Genomic DNA, 21152 nt, shown 5'->3' with positions numbered 1-21152 from the left:
TGACTGTTAGGTAGTCCTTTAAGTTTTCTTTCATATATTTGCCCTAGATATTTTACATGTATAAAATTATTCTCTATAGAGAATTTCATTATAGTAACTGCTTTAAAAATTCTTAATGATAAAGATAGTCCAAAGTGAAATAGTTAGAATAACTAAATTGCAACAGTTAGAATAAAAATATTAACTCACAAGCAGCTACCAGCATTGGGGCTGAAGGGACAAGCACTTAGGTCTTAAGGCTCCTGAGAACTGCTGATTCCCTGAAGATGGTAAAGATGTCTCTAGAGAGGTTGGTGGCTGAGTACAAACAATTAACACTGACTCCTCCAGTAGGACTTATGGTAGGCCCCATGAATGAATAGAATTTTTTTTTTGAATGGGAGGCATTGGTCATGGGCCCAGAAGATGCCTGTTTTGAGTTTGATGTTTTTCCTGCCATCCTGTTTTCCGTTTGATTACCCATTAAATTCCCCAAAGATGAGTTTTACCTGTGAGATGTTTCATTCAGCATCTACTCCAACGGAGTCTGCATTTCCATCCTGCATCACCCAGGTGATGAGTCCCTGGGCTGTGAGACCTGGGCTGAACGGGGAGTCCCGGGCGGAGCACGGAGTGAGCAAGCTGGCAGAACCCAACGATGAAAGCGGAGCAAACGTGGATGCTTCCAAGATGTGTCAGGACGACCGAGAGCAGTTTTCTAAAATCTCCAAGCAGGTTGTCGGAAGTCTCTGGGGCTCTGAGGTCCACACACTTGCATGCGCTCACGGTGCAGCGCCACGCACCACCCGGCGGTTTCCACTGTTTCTTCTAGGGAATGATTAGTGACATTGATACTCCGTGCCAGTACCCAAAAAAAGGCAAACCTGCAGAACCACAGTATTTATTTTTTTGCCCAGCTTTCCTACCCCAAACAGGCTTCTCCTCTGAAAGTATGATGTAGAATAATGACAGCCTAATGCAGCTTTAAAGTGTTCCTAGGAAGGTTAAGGTAGGCTCCCAACGCCGCCTTCACTGCCTTTCCCAGCTGCACAGCCCAGGGGCCCACCAGTCCTCCCCTCAAACAGTGGCATCCTGTGGGTTCCCTCCCCTTGCCCAGCAGGCGGCGGGGGACGCTGAACGTGCCAAACTTCAGGTGGGTTAGAGGCACTACCGCTCTTTCCGAAGAAATGGATCCTTGTGGCAGAAGCCGAGGGCAGCGTCCGGACGCTCTTTGTAGGCCACTGCTGTTTTCATCGGGTGCCCGTGAGGGGTACGTGCCAGCGTTCTATAAGCTCATATCTTATAAGCAGATGTGTTTTTTAAAAATCTAATTAAATCTTCATTTGTCGTGTATTACAAACCATCACACAGACATACTTTTAGGGATAAACGTCCTTTTTTAAAAATGTGGATGAATGAAAACGGGTTACATTAAAAAACAAAACAACAAAAAAAATGTTCCCTGCTCTTTGTAAAGACGGATAGTTCTTTTCTGATCACATGCATCAACCGTTGACATGTATGGCTTGGCTACTAGTGAGTTACTAGCGAGTTTTTAAAGCAGGGATACAAGAGGTGTGAAGTTTGGGTAACGAGTTCTTCTGGATCTACAGGAGTTTTTCTTTCCCAGTCTAAAAACTGGAACGCTCTAAGGCTTTGCACATTGTGGTTGCAAAACCTGTTGGCAGAATCGTTCTCACCTTCAGGTGGGGAGGGCGCGGGTCGTCAGGGCGGAGCGCAGAGGTGTGCCCCCTGCCGCCTGCCGCGGGTGCTCCACGGGGTCTCCAGGCCCTCGTGGGGACAGCGCAGAGCGCCTTTCTGGGCTCTATGGTTGCTTTTATTGTTTCGTTCTTGTTTTTTATTAAAAACATGGAACGATTCCGGAATTTGCGTGTCGTCCTTGCTCAGGAACCATCCTCATCTTCTCAGAATCTCCCGTTTTAGTGTATGCGCTGCCACAGCGAGCACCTGCTCTTTGGTTTTGACGCGGTTGGGGTGCCCCGCAGCGCAGCGCTGGGAGGCCCCTGCGAGCAGTGACAGAATCACACACCTGTTGCAAACAGCTTAGGTTTAAATAGGAATTTCTACTTTTGAAATAAGGGATAGTCTATCAGACAGAGCAGATTTTACCTTCCCCTATCCTTTTATCCTTTTCCTTCCCTCTTACGATGCATCCTCTGGACAAATAGACTCTCTTGCTGAAACCTCACATAATTTCATGATGTTAACAATTTCTGGGTAAAGAGAGCTCGCCATCGAATTGCCATGGAAACCAGATTATTTCTTTCTCAGAAGGGAATGGTCTAAAATTTGAAATCCAGTACGGTAACTTCTATTAGGAAGGGATTGGGAAAAGGTGAGGTATTTTACCTAAATAATATTTACAGGTATATTAACAATATTCCCATAAGGAGTGTGGAAGTGGTGTGTGCTGGTAGGTAGGCGATGTGGAACTGTCACAGCTGGTCAGGAGGGAACCAGCCCGCACAGTAGGGCACGTGTTTACCCATCAGGCTTCGTGAAATTTGGAAAAGGAAGAGCAGCGATCTCCTTGCAAAAGGAAGTATATTTATTCGTTTGCACTTATTAAATGGGAAAAAAAAAATCCCATGATGCCCTAATTCTGTGGTGGAATTTATTTACTGTTAAAAATAAAGTTATATATTCCACGCCCCCACCACCACCAAAAAAAGTTAACTCACTTTTCTACAGAACCTCATTTATGCCGGAAGAGCAGTATCAATTAATGTAATTATTTCCAAGATAGTACTTATTTTTTCAAAACTCAAAAAGGAAAAAATCTAACTGTAGAAATAAAAATGTTGAACATGCACCTAATCTTTTAATTCCTTTAAGTTTCTATGAGCTAAATCTAATACAATTATGTGATTAAGAGCTCTTTATCTAAGTTCTTAGTGAAAAGAATTATTCCTTACTAAATCCAAATATTTAACATTTCATAAAAATCCCCTGGCACATTTCCATAATGATTGTAAGGTGAAAATCCTTAATTAGACTTTAAAGTCTTAGAGGAAGTAAGAGTGGAGACTTTAGAAAACCCCCAAGATGAGTCATTTAAAACAAATACACTTAAAGGCATCAGCCCATCTAAAATTAGTGTATTACCCACAAGAACTTAATTTGTACTTGCTTTATTAATACCAATAATTGACCAAGCTTCTATGGGGTACATAAAACTATCATAAGCATGAAAAAATGAACTAACTCTTCTCTCTATAAGTAATAATAATCGTGAATCATCAAGAAAACTACTAGATTGTGCTTCTGTTTGCCTACTTTATAAAGTAGGGCAAGTGGTACATATATAACTAGAATAATTTCTATAAAAACAAGTTGAGAATAAAATATTTTGTATTCAAAAAATTAAGTGTATGGTTTAAGGGTTTAAGGTATGTGTATCAGTTATGGATAGATTAGTTAAGGAAAAACTAAAAACCCAAGTCACAGTAGTTTAAACAAAGATAGAGGTTTACTCCTTTCTTACATAGATAGTCTAATACTATAATGATGAGTCTATGGTTATCAAGAACTGGAAATTTCTGCCCTGCAATTCTTAGATCATGACCCTTCTTACCAAGTAAAACTCATGTATGCAGTATAGCTACTGCAGCTCCAACCATCATATCCATGTCCCAGGTAGCAGCTGTAAAGAAATAACAGAGACAAAAGGGCTCCTGAGCTAAGATAGCCACCTTGGAAGAGCTTTCCTTGAAGTTCCACCCAATAACTTCTACTGACTTCTTTTAACCATCCAAGGGAGCTGGCAAATGTCTCCCTACACCTACCCTCCCAACTAGACACCTTACTGCCACCAAAAGTAAACACAATTTAGGGGCTTGTTACCAAACAAGAAGGGAGTAATTACTTTTGGGTAGTAGGTAGCAATCTCTTTCAGGATAAGTTGATCACCCCTCCTTAGTGCTACCTTAGACTTTGTAAGTATGTGTATTGTTGGACTGGTCACATTGTATGCACTTACACTGAAAATAGAATTTTGTGACAGCAAAGAGCATGGTCTATATTTAGGGTGGTCCTGTGATCCGCTTGTCCCGAACAGTTTGGCTTGTCCTGGACAGTTTACATAGTCAGTTGCTTTACCAGTGTGATTATTTTTGGTGTCCCTATTACTCTCTAATGCGTCCCAGTTTGGACAATAAATTATATGGTCACCTTAGCTATAACAGACTGTATGGGACCTTTCTAACATTTCTAGCTCAGTAAATTACATAACTTCTCTAACTCATTGAATTGGTTATCTATTGCTGAATAATAAATTATCCCCGAAATGTATTGGCTCAAAACAGCAAACCTTTATTATCTCACAGCTTCTATGGGCAGGAATTCAAGAGCAGTTATTAGCCAGATAGTTCTAGCTGAGGGTCTCATGTTTAGATGTGGGCAGGGGCTGCAGTCATCTAAGGCCTGTCTAGGAAGGAGGATCCACTCTGAAGATGGCTAACTCACAGGCCTGTTGGGAAGAGCCTCAGAAGCTACCTACAGGGGCCTCTTCGTGGGGCAGCTTGTGTTCTCAAGACGTGGCAGCTCCAAGAGAGAGAGCAAGAAGGAAGCTCAGGGCCTTTTGTGACCTAGTCAGTGAAGTCACACAGTCTTTCACTTTATTCTATACATTAAAATTGATTGACTAAGTCCAGTCCACATTCAAGAGGAGGGGAATTAGGCTCTACCTCTTGATGGATGCATATTTTAAAATCACCACACTTATTTTTCTCCTGTAAAATGAGACAAAATTACCCACATATACTACTTGTATTATTTAAGAGGCATAATTTAAGAGAGCATTTTAACTGAGTACTTGGAACATAGTAAGCCCTTAATAAATGTTAGTTAGTTATTTAAGTATTTAAATCTAGTTAGTTACTTAAGGTGAATTACACTCTAAATTCTTGAGAGGGATCATGTCTGATTTAATTGGGTAGTTTAAGCTCCAACCAAGGTGTTAGGCATATAGAGGACACAATAAATATTTGTTGAATAAAAGAATGATTAACATATTCTTTAATAAAACCAGTTACCCGGAGGGTTTTTGAAAGTGAAGAGAAAAACAGTGTAATAGATGAAAATTTTATGTTTTTTAAATCAATTTTATTGATACATATTAATAAAGCACACAGTCGTGCAAAGTGAACAACCAATGGTATTTGGTATAATCACATAGTTGTGCACTCATCACTTCATTATTAAAGCATTTTCATATTTCAATAATAATACAAATTTTTACAAAACACAAAAAACCTCTACCCCTTAATAATCATATCTCAATCTCTCTATGCTTCCCCCACCATATATAGCTGCTATTCTGTTTCCATCTCCTTAATTTATTTGTATCCATATTTAGTATAGATGGAGTCAAACAATATGCAGTAACTTTTGTCTAGCTTCATTCACTGAATATATTTGCTTTTTTTCTACCCTTATGGAAGATTATTAATATATTACTATACATTACTGTCTATATTTTGCTTTGGCTGTATTTTTGCCTAATATTAACATCTTGTAACATTAACATACATTTGCTCAGTTTCAAAGAAAAAGTCTTATATATGCAATATTACCCATACTCATATTTTACATGAGGTTTCACTATGCTATACAGTCCCATGTTGCAATTTTTAGCTTTCCTTCTATTAATATATATGACATTAGACTTTTCCTTTCAACCATATATTAGCACTGCTAGTTTTAAATACTGTGATGTGCTTTCACCATTTCTATTCATTTCAAAAGATTTACAATCAACATTTTCCTCAATTCTGCACAACTTAACCTTTAACTTTTCATTCTCAAACCTCACTCTATGTTCTTGTGACCTATATTCTGTTATTAACTCCATGAGTTTACACAGTATTCGTCTTTGCATCTGACTTGCTTTACTCAACCTAATGTCCTCCAGGTTTTTCCATGTTGTCATATGCTTCATGACTTCATTTCTTCTTACAACTGCATAATATTCCATCTTATATGTACACCACAACTTCTTTATCCATTCATAAGTTGATGGACACCTGGGTTATTTCCAACTTTTGGTGACTGTGAATAATGCCACTATGAACATTGGTGTGCAGAAGTTTGTTCGTGCCATGGCTCTCAGTTCTTCTGGATATATACCTACTGGTGTTATTGCAGGTCACGTCATAAATTTATATTCAACTTCTTCAGGAAAGTGTTGCTATCTCTCCACATTCTCTCCAACACTTGAAATTTTCCATCTTTTTAATAGTGGCCATTCTAAGAGGTATGAAATATCTCATTGTGGTTTTGATTTGCATTTACCTAATCGCTACTGATGTTGAACATTTTTTTCATGTGTTTTTTTGCCATTTGTATTTCTTTTTGGACAAATGTCTATTCAAGTCTTTTGCCCATTTTTTAATTGGGTCGTTTGTCTTTTATTGTTGAGTGGTAGCATCTCTTTCTCTCTCATAGATATTAAACTCTTATTGGCCATGTGATTTCCAAATATTTTCTCCCATTGAGTTGGCTGCCTCATGCTTTGGGTGTGAGGCCAAAGAAACTGTCACCTACTACTAGGTCTTTAAGAGGTTCCCCTACATTTTCTTCTAGTAATTTTATGGTCCTGGCTTTTATAGTTCAGTTTTTTATCCATTTTGATTTGATTCTTATATAGGGAACAAGATAAGGGTCCTCTTTCATTCCTTTGTCTATGGATTTCAGTTCTCCCAGCACCATTTGTTGAAGAGACTGTTTTGTCTCAGTAATCTGGATTTAGGGGGTTTGTCAAAAGCAAGTTGGTTGTAGAGGTGAGGGTCTATTTTTGGACTTGTAATTCTATTCCACTAATTAATGTGTCTACCTAAATGCCAATACTATGCTGTTTTGACCACTGTATGTTGTAATATGTCTCAAGGTAGGCAGTGAGTGTCTTCCCACATCACACATTTTTTTTTTTTAAAGATTTATTTATTTATTTAATTTCCCCCCCTCCCCTGGTTGTCTGTTCTTGGTGTCTATTTGTTGTGTCTTGTTTCTTTGTCTGCTTTTGTTTCTTTGTCCGCTTCTGTTGTCGTCAGCGGCACAGGAAGTGTGGGCGGCGCCATTCCTCGGCAGGCTGCTCCCTCCTTCGCGCTGGGCAGCTCTCCTTTTGGGTGCACTCCTTGCGCGTGGGGCTCCCCCACGCGGGGGACACCCTTGCGTGGCAGGGCACTCCTTGCGCGCATCAGCACTGCGCATGGCCAGCTCCACACGGGTCGAGGAGGCCCGGGGTTTGAACCGCGGACCTCCCATATGGTAGACGGACGCCCTAACCACTAAATCAATTTTATTGATACATATTAATACAGCATACAATTCATCCAAACTGTACAATCAATGGTATTTGTTATAACCACATAGTTGAACATTCACCTCAATCATCATTAAAGCATTTTCATTACTTCAACAATAACAATAATAAAAACAAAAACAAACCAAGAAAATTCTTCACCTCTCTATCTCTCAGTGCTCCCCTGCTGTACATATCTGCATTTCTGGCTATTCTTGCACAATTATTTATTTATTAAGCATTTTTATTGAGATATATTCATATACCATAGGATCTATCCAAAGTGTATAATCAGTGGCTTTTAGTATAATCACAATGTTGTGCATTCATCACCACATATAATTTTAGAACAATTTCATTACTCCAAAAAGAAAATCTCCACACTCCTTAGCAGTTCTGCCCCAGCCCTACATAACCACTAGTCTAACTTCATCTTTATAAATTGATTTATATTTACATTTTACATAGTCATACAATATGTAGTGCTTTATGTCTATTTTCTTTCATTTAGCATATTTTGTCTGATATCAACTCTTGTAGAATTAACATACGTTTGTTCAATTTCAAAGAACAATCTTATATATGCAATTTTACCCATATTCATATTTCACATGCAGTTTTATTATGTTATACAGTTCCATGTTACATTTGTTAGTTTTCCTTTTAGCAATAGACATGCCCTTACACTTTCCCTTTAAACTCCTTTCATACCCACATAATAGTATTGCTACTTACAGAATTATGCTGGGCTTTCACTTTTTCTATTCATTTCCAAAGATTAACACACAGCCTTTTCACCAATTCTGTACAAGTTGACCCTCAGCTTTCTATTCTCTAACCTTATTCTATTTTCTAGTGACCCATATTCACGTTATTAACTCCATAAGTTTACACAATACATTTTGTTTATAATAGTGGAATCATACAGTATTTGTCCTTTTGTGTCTGGCTTGCTTCACTCAACATAATGTCCTCCATGTTCATGTTGTCATATGCTTCACAACTTCATTTCTTCTTACTGCTACATAATATTCCATCATATGAATACACGACATTGTTTATTCTTCGGTTGACAGGCACCTGGCTTGTTTCCAACTTTTGGCAATCATGTATAATGCCACCATGAACATAAGGGTGCATATGTCTGTTTGTGTCACTGCTATCAGTTCCTCTGGATATATACCCAGTAGTGGTATTGCTGGGTCACATGGAAAAATCTATATTCAACTTCTTTAGAAATTGCCAAACAGACCTCCACAGTAGCTGTACCACTCTGCATTCCCACCAACAGTGAATAAGTGTTGCTATCTCTCCACATCCTCGGCAACAATTGTGGTTCTCTGTCTTTTTAATAATGGTCAATCTAATAAGTGTGAAATGATATCTCACTGTCGTTTTGATTTGCATTTACCTAATAGCTAGTGACATTGAACATTTTTTAATGTGTTTTTTTTTTCCATTTGTATTTCTTTGGGCAAATGTCTATTCCAGTCTTTTGCCAATTTTTAAATTGAGTCATTTGTCTTTTTATTGTTAAATGGTAGCATCTCTTTATATATCATGGATATTAAACATTCATTGGCCAGTGATTTCCAAATATTTTCTCCCACTGAGTAGGCTTTTTACCTTTTTGAGAAAGGCCTTTGAGGTGCACATGCTTTGGGTATAAGGTCCAAGAAACCACCACCTACGCTAGGTCTTTAAGAGGTTTCCGTATGTTTTCTTCTAGTAGTTTTTATGGATTTTATGGTTAGATTTTTATTCCAGTTTGAGTTGATTCTTGTATAGGGATGAGGTAAGGGTACTCTTTCATTCTTTTGTTTATGGATATTCAGTTCTCCCAGCACCATTTGTTGAAGAAACTGTTTTGTCCCAGTAACTTGGACTTAGAAAGTTGGTCAAAACCCAGTTGAGCTCTTAGGTCTCAGCTGCAGAAACAAGATGATAAAGGGAACATCACCATTTGGAAAGCATCACAAGACACACACCTTGTGCTGCCACTGTGGCTCTAAAGCCTAGGCCTGTGGTAAACGCGGCTACCCTGCCAAACACAAGAGAAAGTATAACTGGAGTCCCAAGGCTAAAAAACAAAATACCACTGGTACAGGTCGAATAAGGCACCTAAAATTTTTTTTTACCACAGATTCAGGCATGGATTCCATGAAGGAACTATGCCTAAACTCAAGAGGGCAGCTGTTGCAGCATCCAGATCTTAAGGATTTCACTGATTAGTTGTGCAATAACTGTTCTGGTTTTAAAAATAAAACAAACAAAAAACAGTGGGCTGTAAAGGTGACGGTCTATTTTTGGGCTTGCAATTCTATTTCACTGATTAATGTGTCTGTTTATATGCAAATACTATCCTGCTTTAACCAAGTTGTTTGTAATATGTCTGAAGGTTAGGCAGTGAGAGTCCTCCCAAATCACTTTTATTTTTAAGAATGTTTTGGCTTTTCAGGTGCCATTTCTCTTCAAAATAAATTTGGTAATTGCCTTTTTTATTTCTATAAAGTAGGCTGTTGGAATTTTGATTGGTATTGCATTGAATATATAAATCAGTTTGGATCAGATTGACACCTTCATGATATTTACTCTTCCAATCCATGAACACAGAATCTCTGTCCATTTGTTTAGGTCTTCATTGATTTCTTTTAGCAATATTTTGTAGTCTTCTAAATATAAGTCCATACATCTTTGGTTAAATTGATTCCTAGGTATTTGAGTTTTCTGTTGCTATTATAAATGGAATTTTTTCTCTGATTTCCTCCTCAGATTGTTCAATACTAGTGTACAAAAACTATACTGATTTTTGTGTGTTGATTTTGTATCCCTTCACTCTGCTGAACTAATCAGCTCAAGTAGTTTTATCCTAGACATTTCAGAATTTTCTAAATATAAATGATGTCATCAGTGAATAGTGAGGGCTTTACTTCCTCTTTTCCTATTTGGATGATTTCTATTTTTATTTTCTTGTCTAATTTCTCTAGCTAGAATGTCTAGTACAATGTTAAATAAGAGTGGTGATGTGGGCATCCTTGTTTTGTTCATCTTAGAGGGAAGGCTTTCAAGTTTTCCCAATAGAGTATGAGGTTAGGTGTGGGTTTCTCATATATGCCCTTTATCAAAATGAGGAGCTTCCTTTTCTTCCTATCTTTTGAAGTGTTTTTAACAAGAAACAGTGGATTTTGTCAAATGCCTTTTATGCATTGATTGAGGTGGTCATGTGCTTCTTTCCTTCAATTTGTTAATGTAGTGTATAATGTTAATTGTTGTTCTTGTGGTGAACCACCCTTGCATACCAGGAATAAATCCCACTTGGTTGTGGAGTATAAGTCTTTTAATATGCTGCTGGATTCTATTTGCAAGTATTTTGTTGAGAATTTTTGCATCTACGTTTATTAGAGAGATTGGTCTTTAAGTTTCTTCTCCTGTAGTATCTTTACCTGGCTTTGGTATTAGGGTAATGTTGGCATCAAAAAAATGTGTTGCATAATTTTCCCTCCGCTTCAATTTTCTGGAAGAGTTTAAACAAGATTGATGGTAATTCTTCTCGACATGCTTGGTAGAATTCACCTGTGAAGTCATCTGGTCCTGGACACTTCTTTGTTGGGAGATTTTTGATTACAGATTCAATCTCTTTAAATGTGATTGGTTTGTTGAGTTCTTGTGTTTCTTGTAGAGTCCTTGTAGGTTCTTTGTGTGCATCTAGGAATTTGCCCATTTCATTTAGGTTGTCTAGTTTGTTGGCATGCAGTTTCTCATATCCTCTTAAGATCGTCTTTTCATTTCTGGTTTTATTTATTTGCATCTTCCCTCTTTTATTTTTGTTAGTCTATCTTGAGGTTTGTCACTTTTATTGATCTTCCAAAGAATCAGCTTTTGGATTTGTTGATTTTCTCTATTGTATTTTTCCTCTCAATTTCATTTATTTGTGTACTATTTTATTATTTCTTTCCTTCTGCTTGTTTTGGGATTGGTTTGCTGTTCTTTTTCTATTTCCTCTAGGTATGCAGTTAGGTCTTTGATTTTAGCTCTTTCTTCTTTTTAAAATTTAAACCTTTAGGGCTACAAATTTCCATTTCAGCACTGTTTTTGTTGTATACCATAAGTTTCTGTTTTTGTTTCCCTTGGAAAGGTTTTAATTATACGTCTATTAGATGCATCACTTTAGTCAGCCAAAAAAAGCAAAGCAAAGTAATCCATATTGCTTGAACTTAATTTAAATAATCTTTAGGAAGAAATAGACTTTACATCTTTTTATAAATTATTTTTGCTTTTTTTACACTAGAGGTAAAAGAAAATCAATGTGAAAGAACTCTTTACAATTAAATCCAACAATTTGATACATTTATCCCACTTCAGTGAAAAATCACCAACTATTACGAAAACAGGACAAATTAGATAACAAAAGAGCCAAAAAAAATATTAAAAAACACTATTTCATAAAAAGTATATCCAAGTATGAAAAATACTGCTCCTCTGGTATCTTCACATCCTTCTCTTCTGTGTACTTATGTACAGCACATTGTTTCCTCGGATAAATGCATCCCCATACTTATTCTTCAGTTGTCCATTTACATATTCTTCTGTCTGCTCCAGGGCTATATTCATGTAGCCATCCAGACAAGCCAGGACCCCTCGATAATCCACTCCAGAATTTAATTTTACCACAACTGGTCGGCCTATGATTTGCTTTAAGAAGTCACTGGGGGTTTGCTTCCTCAGACTCATTTTAACCATCCTCGCGGCGGGGATCTAGAACCCCTACTCCAGGCGCCGCACACAGCGGCCTCCGACCACTGCGGAGAAAGGCGAAACCGCCCAGCCAGCCGCGAAACCGCCCCGACCAATCATTGCTTTTCCCTACCATAGGTTTTGATAAGTTGTGTTCTTATTTTCATTCATCTTGAGATATTTACTCATTTCTCTTACGATTTATTCTTTGACCCAATAATTATTTAGCCTAATAAATAGCCAAAATTTTCTATTTCCTGTCTTTTGTTGATTTCCAGTTTCATTCCATTGTGATCTGAGATGCCACTTTTTGTACTTTCAGTTTTTTTTTATGTTTACTGAGACCTGCATTGTGACCCAACAGGTGGTCTATCTTTGAGAAAGATCCATAAACTCTTGAGAAGAATGTATAGCCCACTGATTTGTGGTGCAATGCTCTGTATAAAGCTATTCGGTCTAGCTTGGTTATCATATTGATCAGGTTCTCTGTTTCCGTGTTGATCTTCTGTCCAGTTGTTCTAATGATGTGAGTGTTGTGTTGAAATATCCAACTATTATTGTTGAGATGTCTATTTCTCCCTTTAATTTTGACAGAGTTTGAAGGACAATTTTGCTAGACAATGAATTCTTGGGTGGCAATTTTTTTCCTTCGGTATCCTAATTATATCATACCATTTTCTTCTTGCCTCCATGGTTCCTGATGAGAAATATGCATTAAGTTTTAATGGGCATCCCTTGTATATGATGGTTTGCTTCTCCCTTGCTGCTCTCAATTTCTCTTTATCATTGATGTCTGACATTCTGAGTAATATGTGTCTTGGAGTAGGTGCAGTAGGATTTATTCTGATTGGGATATGCTATACTTCTTGGACATGTAAGTTCATTTCTTTCATGAGGCTTGGAAAGTTATCAGTCATATTTCCTCAAATACTCTTTCTTTCCCTCTTCCTTTCTTTTCTCCTACTGGAACTCACATGACATGTATGTTGTGCATCATGTTATAACTCCCTGAGCCCCTGCACAATTTTTCCATTCTTTTCTCTGTTCAATTTCAGCTGTTCTGTCATCTGCACCACTTATTCTTTCGTCTATCACTTTGAGTCTGCTGTTGTTTGCCTCTAATGTGTTTTGTTTTTCTGTTTTTTTTGTTTTTTGGTTTTTTTTTTTTTTTTGGTTCTAAGATGTCTTTTTTTTTTTTTTAATGTTACACTCAAAAAATATAAGAGGTTTCCATATACCTCCCACCCCCCCTCATCCCACTCCTCCCACATCAACAACCTCTTTCATCATTGTGGCACACTGATTCCATTTGGTGAATACATTTTGGAGCACTGCTGCACCAATGGATAATAGTTCACATTGTAGTTGACACTCTCCCCCAGTCCATTCAGTGGGTTATAGCAGGATATATAATGTCCAGCATCTGTCCCTGCAATATCATTTAGGACAACTCCAAGTCCCCAAAATGCCCCCACATCACATCTCTTCTTCCCTCTCCCTGCCCTCAGCAATTACTGTGACCACTTTCTCCACATCAGTGCTACGGTTTTGTCCTTTTTATCTTAAGCCATATTGTCTTTCAAGTCATTGATTTATTTTGGGAGATTTATGTGAAACTTGATTATTTCTCTCAATTCCTGTGTCTCATCTGGGGCTTTCATATATTTTCTTGTGCTATTTCTTCCATTTTCTTAGTATTGCTTTTAATTTTTTGCTAATGTCTAGCAACTGATTATGATAGTAAGTTTATTCTGATGCCTCTTAGGTAGTGTGCCTCTCTAACCCTCCAATTTCCCTAATATAAGGATTTAGTGGTAGGATGCTGTGTGTTACTGCCATTCTTTGATTCTTGGTTCAACCCATTCTAGCTCTTTAGGATTATCCCTGTTTAGCTCAAATCTGGGATATGGACTCAGTAATGGTTTGCAGACCCACTTCCAAGTGCCTTGGTGGAGGAGGCTGTAAAGGCCTGAAAAAAAACTCTCTTTATTACTTCTAATTTCTTCTCATGCACTTTCTTGGTCCACCAGCAGATAGCGCCTTTGACATGCCTCTTAGTTCCAACCCTGGGTGGAATGCAGTCACTACAACACAGACCACAACAATGTGACAAAGGATCCTGACTGGAGGCTACTTAGAGCCTCACAAAGTAAACTTTCTTAGGCACTGTTCTCAAACCTTTGCTGGCAGCCCCGTTCCTTTTTCCAGGGAGGAAATAATTCCACTCTCCTCTGTGTCCTCAACAACCAGTCTTGGTTGTGAGAGTAGAATCTCTTTTGTCTTTTGCTGGCTCCAGCGGCAAACAATAAGCTGAATCAGTCATAGGCTGGGCCCCTCTTTCTTCCATTTCCTTGTGAGTTTGATCCCTGAGGCCCCCTCTATCTATTGCCACCAGCCGGAGGCCTGATAATTCAAAGCTGTCTGCTTTAAGGTTGGGGAACAGGCATGGGCAGCTGCAGCTTTTACTCACAGAGTTTTCACATCAAGATTCTTTTCCTGTGGCCCTCTATCTTCTGGGTGGTGTCCAGCCTTGCCCTGGTGTCTTAAAATCTAAAACTTTTTTTTTTTTCAGGCCATTTCTTCTTGCTCTCTAGCTCTTTATCTGGGAGAGAAGTGAGTCTGTGCCTCTCTAATCCTCCATCTTCCCATTTTATGTTTTATAGTTAGAAAAAATTAATGTGATTTTAATAACTTTAGTTATAATGGGACATGAGACAGTTCATACTAATGTGGTGCATACTAAGTTACATAAATATCAACTAATAATAACTACTAGTATATAATGTTACTGTAGGATCACCTTCATATATTCTTTTTTTTTTAGTTTCAATAAACTTTATTCAGTCATGAATCTGACAACTGCAAAAAGGGGAGAATTATTAAAGTTTGTAAATTAAGCTAGCAAAAATGAAAAAATAACATGTATTTACTGTATAAAGAACTTATTCAGCTGGCAAAGTGAAGTCCCAGTCCAGGGTTCCCACCTCGAGCTGGTGCTCTGGCGGCGGCGGTCCAAGCTGAGCTGGTCAGGATGATCACAGATGTGCAGCTCCCCATCTTCGCCAACATGCTGGGCGTGTCCTCTTCTTGCTTGTGGTTCTCTATCACTACGTGGCCGTCAACAATCCCAAGAAGCAGGACTGAAAGTGGTGCTTCCTCTACCCCAGGGTTCCAGGACATAGTCTGAGGCAAGATGGAGGGTATGAGGGGCCTTCACACTTCACTTCACCCCTTCTACCCATCAAATATACAAAGCAACGACACCTGGATTTTTCCAAACAACTTGTATTTTCTCAAAGTCTTCCTTAACACTATGGATCAAGAAGCTCCCACTGAATAGGGTCCAGTATAGGGGCTGTTTTCTTTTCTACCCCCCAAATATAAAAATATAGATATAGATAGATATAGATATATGAACTTATTCAAATATGTAAAGAAACCATGACTTTTATTTATGTAAGTAAACTATACAGACAAGTCACATAAAGGCACATAGTAATAGCAAATTAAAATATGGAAAAATCTACGCCCTTGCTGGAAATCAAGGAAAAATAAAGTAAAGCAACTTTGAACTCTCTCATACTTACTAAATTAACAGCAATATATAAAACCCCACCCAAAGCCATAAAATTTTAGTGAACCAATATACACAAATAGTTACATTGTAAAATTTCACAACTCTTTGGGAAAGAAATAAGGCCAACATATTAACCCTAAAATTGCTCATATCATTCCACTCAATAATCCCCTTCCTTGGAATTAACCCTAATAAAGTTGAAACAATGTATTTTTTTCAATGGGGAAATGGTTTAAATAAATTATAATATATGAATGTGATTAGGATTAAATTGGTCATAATTAAAAAATATAAAGGGTTAGATGATAGCAAATGAAAAAAGTTACTCAATTAAAGATTAGAGGTGCCTTAAGACTGCAATTATGTGAACCAAAAAGGAATTATCTTACTGTTTTAAATATGAAATAAAAATGTTGGTTATCATTTTTAAAAGTCACTTGTCTGTCCAAATAATCTCTACTCATCTCCATTAGTAAATTACTCATGTCAATTTTTAAGTTGAGAAATGGAGCAGGAATGCTTCAGCTGTTTTCTAAAATATAAACATTCTTATTTTTGCACCTTAACTGGCAATGCATGAAGATGTATTTAACTTGTCCCATTCCTATAGGCAGCCATTGCTATCTTTTGTTGATACAAACTGCACGGTACTAGACAAGAATAAGCAAAATTGTCAACTTTGCATGTTTGGTATTTTATATTAATGTACCACAGTATCAAACACCTTTTCTTATAATTTTTTGACTCATACTAAGAATTAGTTTTACTATTTTCATTTAAATTATGTTACTAATATACTGAAAATGCTCTACTGAAGCTTATAACTTTTTTTTGTAAATTACGCCAACCTCTTCTTCCGTCAACGTATGGTCTCTGACCCATATATTCTTGACATTTAAAATTTCCTGCAAAATCTTGTTTATGTAGATATATGTCTAGCTATGACTTCTGAGATATGATTATTTTTTCTTACAAAAGAAAGTACTTAAGTAGTAATCATTTAGAAGGCATATTGCTAAAAATGGTTAGATAAAAGCATGTATCTAAGGAAAAGAATTTTAAGAATGATACATATGTATTATATAAATGGTATGTTTTGGCATTGACATTTAAATTTTCTTGCCATTTTTTTCCAAGGGAAAAAAAAGTATGTGTAACTTTATAGAAAGTCTTCTGGTTATGAATGTTTTAATAACCTTTACATTTATCATGAACCTGAAAGAAAAGAAATTTTGCTTTATAAACACAGTAGCAAAGCTATATTTATACAAAATAATTAGTAGGAGGGACATACTAGTGAACCCATATCAAGTGCCAGAAAATTTTAATAATTTGTCCCATATGACTTCTTTCATGGCTCATGTCATATAAAGACAATAGTTATTTTTAAAATTTTTATGTTCTTTTATTGTATCATTTAAAGAAATTTATGGGACTTCTGAGAAGATGGCAGATTAGAAAGACATGGGGGAAGTGGGTGTGGCCCAAGTGGTTGAGCTCCCACCTCCCACATGGGAGGTCCTGGGTTTGGTTCTCAGTGCCTCCTGATAAAACAAAAATGAACAATAAGCAAAACAAATGAGAAAACCAACTCAGAGAATCTGATGTGACTCAGTGGTTAAGTGCTGGCTTCCCACATATGAGGTCCTCAGGTTCAATTCCCCTGCTCTGGAGTACCTTAAAAATAATAATAAAAAAAAAAAGACATGGGATTCTCTTCTCTCCCAGAAAAACAGCTAGAGGACAGGCAGAAATGACTTGGAAAAAAAATGTCATAGGGCTTAGGACACCAAGGGAAGCCTGGACACCACCAAGAAGAGAGGCGCACTTAAAAAAATCTTGACAGAAAGACTGTGTGTTTAAGCTGCAGCTGCGGCTGCTGGCCCCCTTCCCCACCCTACACACTAACAATTTTGATTCTCTGGCCTTAGGCTAGTAGCTACAAACAAAGGAGGCCACAGGGATCCACCTCCAGGAAACAAGCAAGTGAGGGATGCAGCCTAAGGTTGATTCACTTTGGGCCAACAAATTTGGTCTGTTGTGTCCCAAGAGCCCTTCCAGGTCAGGAGGGCCATACCAGTGTTTGCCCTGGGGGCCGGGATGGGACTAAAGAGATCTGACCCTCTCAATCACCCTCCCTACTGACTGGAACTGGTTACTGAGGACCCAGAAGGGAGTAGAACTATTTCTTAACTGGGAAAAGGGAGGGGACTGCCTGCAAAGGTTGGAGAACAGCCTCTGAGAAAGTTTGACTTGTGAGGCTCTTAGCCTCCAGGGAGGATCCTCTGTCACATTGCTGCAGCTGGTGTTTCAGTGAACACACTCCAACCAAGCATTGAACTGACAAGTCTGCTGAAGAGTGACATATGCTGGCAGGTCAAGGAAATGCATGTGAGGAAATTAAAAGTAAATATATAAGAGAGGCTTTCCTGGACTTTATAGTCTCCCTCCCCAAGGCCCTGGAAAAGGGTCTGCAACCCATTACTGGGTCCAGGACCCAGATTTGAGCAACTAATAGGACAATTCTGAAGTCCTAGAAGAGGCTGAACCAATAATCAAAGAACAGTAGTAACACACAGCCCCTCTGCCTCTAAATCCTTATGAAAGAGAAAGAAAATAAAGCATCAGAGTAAACACACTATCATAATCAGATGCCTAGATATCAGCAAAAAATTACAAGCCAAACTAAGAAATTGGAAGAAATACACAGGAATATATCAAAGCTGCACATTAAACACTAGATTTGAGACAACTAATCAATGAGATTCATAAAGATTTCCATAATCAAACTGAGTTGAAGAACAATATGGCTAAAGAGATAAAGGATATTAAGATGACACTGAGCAAGCACAAAGAAGAATCTGAAATCCTGAATAGAAAAATAAAAGAGTTCATGGGTATGAAAGACATGATAGGCAAGATTTTAAAAAAACACATTAGAGGTGTACAACAGCAGAATCAAAATGATAAAAGAAAGAATAAGTGATGCAGAAGAGAGAACAGCTGACATGGAAGATATATAGGAAGAGAGTGAGAAAAGAAAGGAAAAATTGAGCAGGGGCTTGGGGAGTTTGAATTATAATGTGAAGCACAAAATATACATGTCATGGGAGTTCCAGTAGGAGAAAAGAAAGGAAGAGGGGAAGAAAGAGTATTTGAGGAAATAAAAGTTCCAACTGTATTAGTCAGGGGTCTCTAGGGAAACAGAATCAACAGGAGATATCTGTCAATAGTATGTGATTGTATAAGCTTTCCTTACATGACCGTGGGGACGCACAAGTCCAGGTTCCACAGGCAGGCTGCAAACCAGTGGCTCCAATGAAAAGTCCAATGAAGGCCCTTGATGAGTTTACAGGAGACATTGGCTGTCCAAAAATGAGCTGGGAAATTCTTTCTGAATGCTGGACTCACTTCCCTTTTGTTTTTTTAAAGATTTATTTATTTCTCTCCCCTCCCCCCCCAGCCCTAGTTGTCTGTTCTCTGTGTCTATTTGCTGTGTGTTCTTTTGTCCGCTTCTGTTTTTGTCAGTGGCATAGGAATCTGTGTTTCTTTTTGTTGCATCATCTTGTTGTGTCAGCTCTCCGTGTGTGCGGCACCATTCCTGGGCAGGTTGAACTTTTTTTCACGCTGGGCGGCTCTCCTTATGGGGTGCACTCCTTGCGCATGGGGCTCCCCTATGCGGGGACACCCCTGCGTGGCAGGGCACTCCTTGCATGCATCAGCACTGCACATGGGCCAGCTCCACACAGGTCAAGGAGGCCCAGGTTTTGAACCACGTACCTCTCATATCGTAAATGGATGCCCTAACCACTGGGCCAAGTGCGCTTCCCTCATTGCTGATGGCAATCTCCTTGACTGATGTAGGTGTAATCAGCTATTTATGCAGTAAAGACACTGGTGACTAAAGTCCACAAATATCCTTGTATTACAATTAGCCCAGTGCTTGTGTGACCAACTAACTGGACACAATTACCTGGCCAAGTTGACACATTAGCCTAACTATCACATCAATTCTCATGAAAGGAATTAATTTACACATCCAAGAAGACAAGTATATCCCAATCAGAATAAATCCTAATAGATCTACTCCAAGCCACATACTACTCAGAATGTCAAATGTCAAAGATAAAGAAAAATTCTTATGTGTTCACCGAGTGTGATGAGTGGCCAAAATGATGGCAGAGGTTGTTGGTGTGGGAGAAGTGGGGTGGGGGGGGGATATATGGGAACCTCTTATGTTTTTTAATGTAACATTTTTTGTGATGTATATATCTTCAAAAAATACAATTTACAAAAATGATGGGGGTGGAGGGTGGGAGTGGGTTATATAGGAACCTCTTATGTTTTTTAATGTCATGTTCTTTGTGATTTATTAACTTTAATTTTCAAAAGTGTAAAAAAAAAAAAAAGAGAGAAATTCTGAGAGCAGCAAGGGAGAAGCAAACCATCACATACAAGGGACATCCAGTGAGACTTAGTGCAATTTCACATCAGAAACTATGGAAGCAAAAAGACAACAGTGTAATATAATTAGTTACTGAAAAAGAAAAATTGCCAACCAATAATTCTTCATCTGGCAAAATTGTCTTTCAAATATGTAGATGAGTTTAAAATATTCACAATTAAACAGAAACCAAGAGAGATTGTAAAAAGGAGTCCACCTTTGCAGGAAGTATTAATATTAAAGGGAGACTTAGAGCCTTAAAGAAAAAGGCAAGAGAGAGAGGCTTGGAAGGGTGTGTAGAAGGGAAGAATAGCAGAAAGGATAACCAAAAGAGTAAAAAGACAGGCAAAAATAAGGTATGACATATGAAAACCGAAGAATAAAATGGTGGTAGTAAATAATGCATTTATAGTAACATCAATTGAACATGAATGGATTAAACTCCCCAATCAAAAGAAATAGGCTAGAACTTCTGGGAAGATGGTATTGAAGTAGCTCAGCAGGGTTCAACTCTCTTACAAAAACAATAGAGGAAGGGCAAAGAGCTATCTGAGGGAGCTGCTTTGGGGATCTGCAGGCTAGGAGAGTGATGCACATCATCCAGGAGGGAGAGGGATGGAGAGACAAAGAGGCCAAATGAAAACCATGAGTTACTCACTGCTGTGGCTGCGAATGGCACATATACTCCACCCTCAAGGCAAATAGCCTCAGGAACACCCCTGTCTCTGCAGCCTACTGATTGGGAAAGAGGTGTCTGGTGGAGGTGGAAAGTGGCTTCTCTTCAGTGAATTTGGCCAGATGAACCCCCTTGGAATCTCAAAAAGAAACCCAGCTAGCACTAAATCAGCCCCAGGAAGAGGAAAGGATCTGATCAGGCAAGCTATCACACCCAGTCACACTGGGAGACAGAGGAACCAGGTCAGTGAAGAGGTAGGCAGAGACAGTTTCATAACCAGCTTGGGAGAGAAGAAAGTCAAGAGAGATAGATAGCAAACTGTTATATGCCCAACTCCCTTGAAGGAAAGGGGGTGGGGAGATGAGATAAGCATTCAGAAGACTACCTAACCTGTGAAGTGGGTGTAGCTCAGTATATGAAT

General features: G+C 38.3%; 1 non-coding gene across 1 annotated transcript; it reads right to left on the bottom strand.

Moving 5' to 3' along the window:
* Positions 1 to 1842: 1842 nt before the first annotated feature.
* Positions 1843 to 1947, bottom strand: LOC111760140 (U6 spliceosomal RNA). Its single transcript, XR_002793919.1, has one exon. It is a non-coding gene; the product is annotated as a U6 spliceosomal RNA (small nuclear RNA).
* Between the last annotated feature and the right edge of the window lie 19205 nt (positions 1948 to 21152).

The sequence above is a fragment of the Dasypus novemcinctus genome, chromosome 7, assembly GCF_030445035.2.
Source record: "Dasypus novemcinctus isolate mDasNov1 chromosome 7, mDasNov1.1.hap2, whole genome shotgun sequence".
In the NCBI taxonomy this organism is placed as follows: domain Eukaryota; kingdom Metazoa; phylum Chordata; class Mammalia; order Cingulata; family Dasypodidae; genus Dasypus; species Dasypus novemcinctus.
Note: the sequence above shows the minus strand (reverse complement) of the source record. Positions and strands in the feature narration are given on the sequence as shown.